Raw genomic sequence first — 6,000 nt, 5'->3', positions numbered from 1 at the left:
ACAACTGGATCCTGCTCCAGACGGGCCTGAGCCCAGCAGAAAGAGCCGGTCCAGCACCAGAGCCAGTCGTCACCTCGGCCCCTGAGCAGCGTCTGAAACCAGCACCAGAGGAAGACATCAGCTTGACCCCTGAGTACAGCCTGAGACCAGCGCTGACATCCTCAGGCACGTTAATGCCCATGGCATTCCCACACCAGATCCTGGTGCAATTCCGGAATCTGCTGCAGGAGTTCCTGCAGTTCCTGAAGGACAAAAAGGCTTGAGCAGCAGCGGGACGAGCAGGAGCCAGGGCTACAGTGGACCACGGCATTTCCTGCTGGGCCAAAGGTAGCCTTGGGGCCAGAAGCTTCTCTGTCCTGCCCATGCTGCTCCGCTGGGGCCACGCCGATGCTGACGTGACTGAGGTGTTGAAGTAAAGTTTCTGTGTTCACCATTAACCTTGTTTTCAGCCCTGCTCAGTGCACCCGCGGGCTCGGAGAGTCCCTGCTCTGTCTGTCCATCTGCTGTGCGCTTCACATTCATTCTTCAGCCTCCAGAGGGCTCTAGGGAAACCGCAGTGCCCCTTCCAGTGCCTGAAGCAGGTTATAGTAATGGGGGAGAGCGGCTTTTTGCACGGGCAGGTCCTGACAGGACAAGGAGGAGTGGTTTAAATCTAGAGGAGGGGAGACTTGGATGAGGTGTTGGGAAGGAGTTTTTACTCAGGGGGTGGTGAGGCCCTGGCACAGGTTGCCCAGGGAAGCTGTGGCTGCCCCTGGATCCCTGGAAGTGTCCAAGGCCAGGTTGGACGGGGCTTGGAGCAACCTGGGACAGTGGAAGGTGTTCCTGCCCATGGCAGGGGGTTGGAATGAGATGACCTTTTAGGTCCCTTCCAACCCAAACCATTCTATAATTCTATGCTTGCAATTTATAAAAGGAAAATATTGAAAATTTATCCTCTTTGTCATCATCAAAGTTCTCAAAATCTGAAGGCCCAGAGGGCAGACAATTCCATCCATCATGTGTGTATTACAACAGGGTGGATTTTCCTCTGGTTTCCCTTGTTCCTTGCCCTTGTTTATGAAAGGAGCTTACATTAAGTGACTAAGTATTAACAGACTAAGATTAACTGATGTAGGTCCATCTCCCCTAGTTGCCACACTCTTACTTCATTCCTCCTAAGATCGCTATCACTTTATTTAGATTATAGTTTTTTATCTTTTCTGACCAAATTTGAATTTGAGAATCTTCTTATAACATCGTTTACTGCATAACACAGGGCTCACAGGAGAACTCTGGAATGCACAACATCCTTGAATAAATTTTAATGTCCTTAAACATCCCAAGAAATGAGAGAGGTGAAGTAAAAGAAAGACTTGTGCAAAAGCTGCAAAGGTTTTGCTTTAGCTGATGAAACTGCTTCTCATCACTATTATCATCCTGGATGCAGAGGACTTCGGGATGAAAAAAGATGTTCTTTGAGGTCTGCCGTTATTTCTAGTCATTACATCCACCACAAGACCTCAGCTACCCTAATGGAGCCTGTCTGCTCCTCTCTTTAAGAATTTTGTAATATTCCTAAGCATTCCTTAACTCCTTATGCTGTCTCACATGTCCAAAATAACATTCTTTGTCGGTCCCTAAGCTTTCCTCCTTTAAGACTAGCTCTGTGATTTCCCACCTGGTTCACATGCCTCTGTAACTGGATCCTCCTTGACTCCATTCCAGAACCTTGGAGCAGAGAGCAAAGCTGAATTTTCCCAGGATGCAATAAACTCAGATATTTTTGTCATTAAGAATACAGGACTGCAAGCATAGGCTGAAATACATATGGATAAAAAGCAGGCAAAAGTGAGGACCATTGCATGCTTAAAGGAATTATGGGGACTACAGTTTTCTACCAGCAGTTGCCCGTGACAGTGAGGAACACTACTCCCCCCCTCACTCCTGCTTCATGCTGCACCTTCTGGCACCAAGGAGAGCCACAGACATTGTCTGCTCATGCAGTGTTAATTTCAGCTGCCAAATACCTGGAAATTACCCCTCTGTGAATGCTATAATGACTTCTATTGTGTCGGATTCCTGTGGTCTCCACGACCTCATACAGATATATTTTTGAATAATAAGAACACGTAAGAAGAATAATGAAATTAGCATTTTGCTAGTCAAACAAGGCCAAGTCAAATAATAGGCAGTAAGTAATTTCCAAAATTCAAAGATGAACTTGCATGAGCTAGTTAGATAATCAGGTGTACCTATGTTTATGTCATCTATGTTATCACCTGTACACATTCATTTGCTCCTTGCATTTAGCTACTTTGCATTAGCATCCTTTGGCAGCTTTCCACACCAATGTTTGTAAGAGAAAATGTTTGCAAGACAATATTTCTGTTCTTTATGTTTGCAAGAGAAAAACAAAGACTCTGAAAGTGCAGGAGGGGGATCACTTCTAAGCAGCACGAGACAGTTAATTCCTTGCCGGAGAACTCACCTTGTTCATATCAAACGTGCGGAACATCTGCTCAATGTACTTATTGGCCTCCGGATCCAGCCCTCGAAGCCCAAAGAACTGCTTAAATTCATGCTCCGTCAGCTGTCCAGAAGGACACTCTGTCATGAATTTCTTGTACCAGTGGTGGATCTCGACAGCCTGTAGATCATCCACTGTGGAGCTGCTGTTGTTTCCCATATGTATCTGTGGTCAGAAGAATGATGCTACAGGAAAGATCCTCTTCCTCCTGTGGCTTTCACAGCACTGCCTGTTTGCTCCTGTCCACGTTCAACACTAATGTCAGTTATGTGAGGGATCTAACTTTCCGCAAGCCAATTATAAACATTAATCTTCTTAGAGGCTGATCCACAAACCAGAAAGTTTCAATGATACAAACAGTCTTCTTAGAATGGAAAGGAGATGCAAGATAATCTAGCAAATCGCTGCTATTTCAGGAGCTAAAGCAGAAAGGATGAGAAGGTTAATCAGACACTGGCATTGGGAACTATACTGGTTTGGTAGACTACCCTATTTTTAACCTTGATATAATTATACATGAATATAAGAAGAAATGGCTACAAGATGTGAGATGTGAGGTTAAGTAAAGATCTGCTCCTCTAACTGGATTTGAAAGTCTGTTTTCTCAAATAGACATGTTGAATAACAGAGTGTGTTGGACCAGAAAGTGTTACAGAAGTGGCCCAGTACAAGAGTGAGGTTATGTGGGAAAAAACTCACCCCCACGCACACAAAGGAGCACAGAGGAACAACGGGGGGTGGAGGAACCCAAATAATCCCCTGGTTTGGCTAATCCAAGAACCACCATGGAAGTGCAGTCAAACCATGAAAAGCTCAACTGCACAAAGAAGAAGGAGCAAAGAGAGACAATCACAGGCGGGGGAACACAAATAACCCAGTAAGTGAAATGAAGGCCCTGTCCCAGCTCCTTCTAAGTCTGTCACAGGGGAGCCATCAGTCCCATGGGCCTAGAGGTGGCACCCATCATGGTGAGTCAGTGGGAGAGGTTGTAGAGTACCCTACAGACTAAGAAGCGTGCTGCCTAGGACTGTGGGGTCCAGGGCAAGAGCATTTGGGGATTGCACAAGACTCACAAGAGGATGTTTAGGGGAAGAACAAAAGGTGGGGAAAGGGATGGGTCTAGGTGGTTTGGGAATGAACAAGCATGAGAAAATGGAGGCAAGGGGAATACAAGGGACTGGTTGCATGCAGAATGGTGCTAATTGGTATGAATGTCTAGCCATGCCTGGTGCCTGGTCAGCACAGTCTTTCCTGTGTTCTAACACTTCTACCTCCTTTTTTTTTTCTGGCTGCACAGAGCTGTGCTCTGGGCATATGTGTGGATGGGAATTTAAGAGCCCACAACTGGATTGAGTGAGACCATGTCAGTCTATGATCACTCATAAATATCAAGCCAGACTAGTCAGCAAATAGGCAAAGTAGTTTGGGAAATAGGTGTGTGTATGTCTCAGTTAGTGAGAACATTGGAGTAGTTGACTATTAGACTGAAGGTGTAGAATTGAGGGTGACCCACTTGTCTGTCTGTTTCTCTGTGCAGGAGACAGACAGCTGCATACTGAGAGCCTCATCACATGTACTGGAGGGACACACAGTGTATGTGTCTGTTTGTATGCTGTTGTGTGCAATGGAATCTGTACCAGTGACTGTGGCGGGGTTGTGCGCCTTGGACGGTCTGGCATATCCAGGTGCCGGTAGCTGGGGAGACCAGGCATCGAGAGGCAGCTGCTGGGTAGGTTGGATATCTAAGCCCAGACATTGTGTGTGTTTCCCACTGATGGACCTTCACAGAATCACAGAATGGTTTGGGTTGCAAAAGTCCTTAAAGATCATCTAATTACACCCCTTGCTGTGGGCAGAAACACCTCCCCCTAAAGCAGGTAAAGTGGAGGCTAGGCTCCCTTGCTGGCTATGTTCCTTCTGATGGAGCCCAGGCTACAGTCGGCTGTGAGCGCACATTGTTGGCCCATATTCAGTTTTTCGTTCCCCAAGACCCCCAAGTCCTTCTCCACAGGACTGCTCTTGATTCACTCGTCACCCAGCCTGTACCCATGTTTGGGATTGCACTTGGCCTTGCCGAACTTCATGAGGCTGGCATGGGCCCTTCTCTCTAGCCTGTCCAGATCCTTCTGGAGGCCCTATCCCTTCCCTATAGAGTATCAGTCACACAACTTTACATACACATTTAAAGCCACAACTTATTTTTAGTATAAAAGAAATTTTAACAGTCTAATTTGAGAGTCAAAATTAATCTACATCTAATTACAGAAAAGCAAAGAAAAATAATGTAGGTCAAGTATTTATATACAAGAAAAAAGCCGCACTAGTAGCAACAATCCAATTAAAATTGCAACACACGCACTTTGTTTCTGTGTTTTTTCTGGTGTTACACAGACCTGCCTACTGCTCCTCTGGATATTAACATCTGTGGTTCACTTGGATGTTTGCAGAGGGGGAGGAGAGAGTCATGGGAAGTTGTCAGCATCTGGAGTTCTACACTGGAAGAAATGTGATGTTCTTGTTAACGGTTTCCTCATCCTCTCTTCTTTTTCTTTTTTTTCTTCCTTACTTCTCTTTCCTTCCACTTAGACTCATATAGGTATGTGTTAGAGTTGTAAATATCTCATTCTACGTAGATAAACTCCTTGCTATTACTACGAATATAAGCGCATGGTTGTACCACACAAAGATAGGTAAGTAAAATAAGTTAGCCATAGATACCTGAAGAAATTGCTCTCACAGCTCAAGTGAACATAGTGAACAAAGCTGCAGGCAGGGCATGAAAAATTCAGAGCAGGCCTGGCAAGCCTTGGTCCTGAGGCCCTATGGCCCATGGCCATACCAGGACAGCACTATATGGTGCCATTAGAAATAGGAATACGGTGCATCTGAGTGCACAGTGAGGGTGGGCAGGAGGCAAGGAAACTGCGCTGCTCAGGCTTCCTGAAATCTCGCCCTACACCTGGCTGGGGGCAACCTCTGGTGCCAGTACAGACCAGGAAGTGAATGTGTTATAAACATATACTGTAATATTGGCTTCTCGCAAGTATTAAAGTAGGTATTATATAATGTTAGAAATGCTTTTGCTGGGTGGATGTAGTTTTCTTTCTTTTTAGCAAGAATGTTAGCAAGTGTGAGCAAGACAACCTCCAAGCGAACAGAGGATGAGGCCCAAGAAGCTGCTGATCAACACTTTGTCCGGGGAACAAAAGGGCCCAAAGGCTGCTCTGCCCGGAGAACGGGCGGCCAGGAGAGTCCGAGAGCCGCTATCACCGCTCTGCCCGGGGGGCAAAGAGGCCCAAAGCTGCAATCAGCCGTGACTGTCTGGAGAATTAAGAGATCCACCCTACTATCAGCTCTCACCTAGCGAGCCCAACCCCAAGAATCGAAAGAAATAAAACCGCAAGGCAGAACAATACGCATGCTCTAAAAAGGCGGAACCAAGGAGTGGCCATGCAGAACAGCTCCGAGAAAAGTTTGAATATGAATAGAGAACA

The sequence above is a fragment of the Corvus kubaryi genome, unplaced genomic scaffold, assembly GCF_017639235.1.
Source record: "Corvus kubaryi isolate FWS band 111438036 unplaced genomic scaffold, C.kubaryi_AGA036_p1.0 61732, whole genome shotgun sequence".
NCBI lineage: Eukaryota > Metazoa > Chordata > Aves > Passeriformes > Corvidae > Corvus > Corvus kubaryi.
This window is presented reverse-complemented; position numbering follows the sequence as displayed.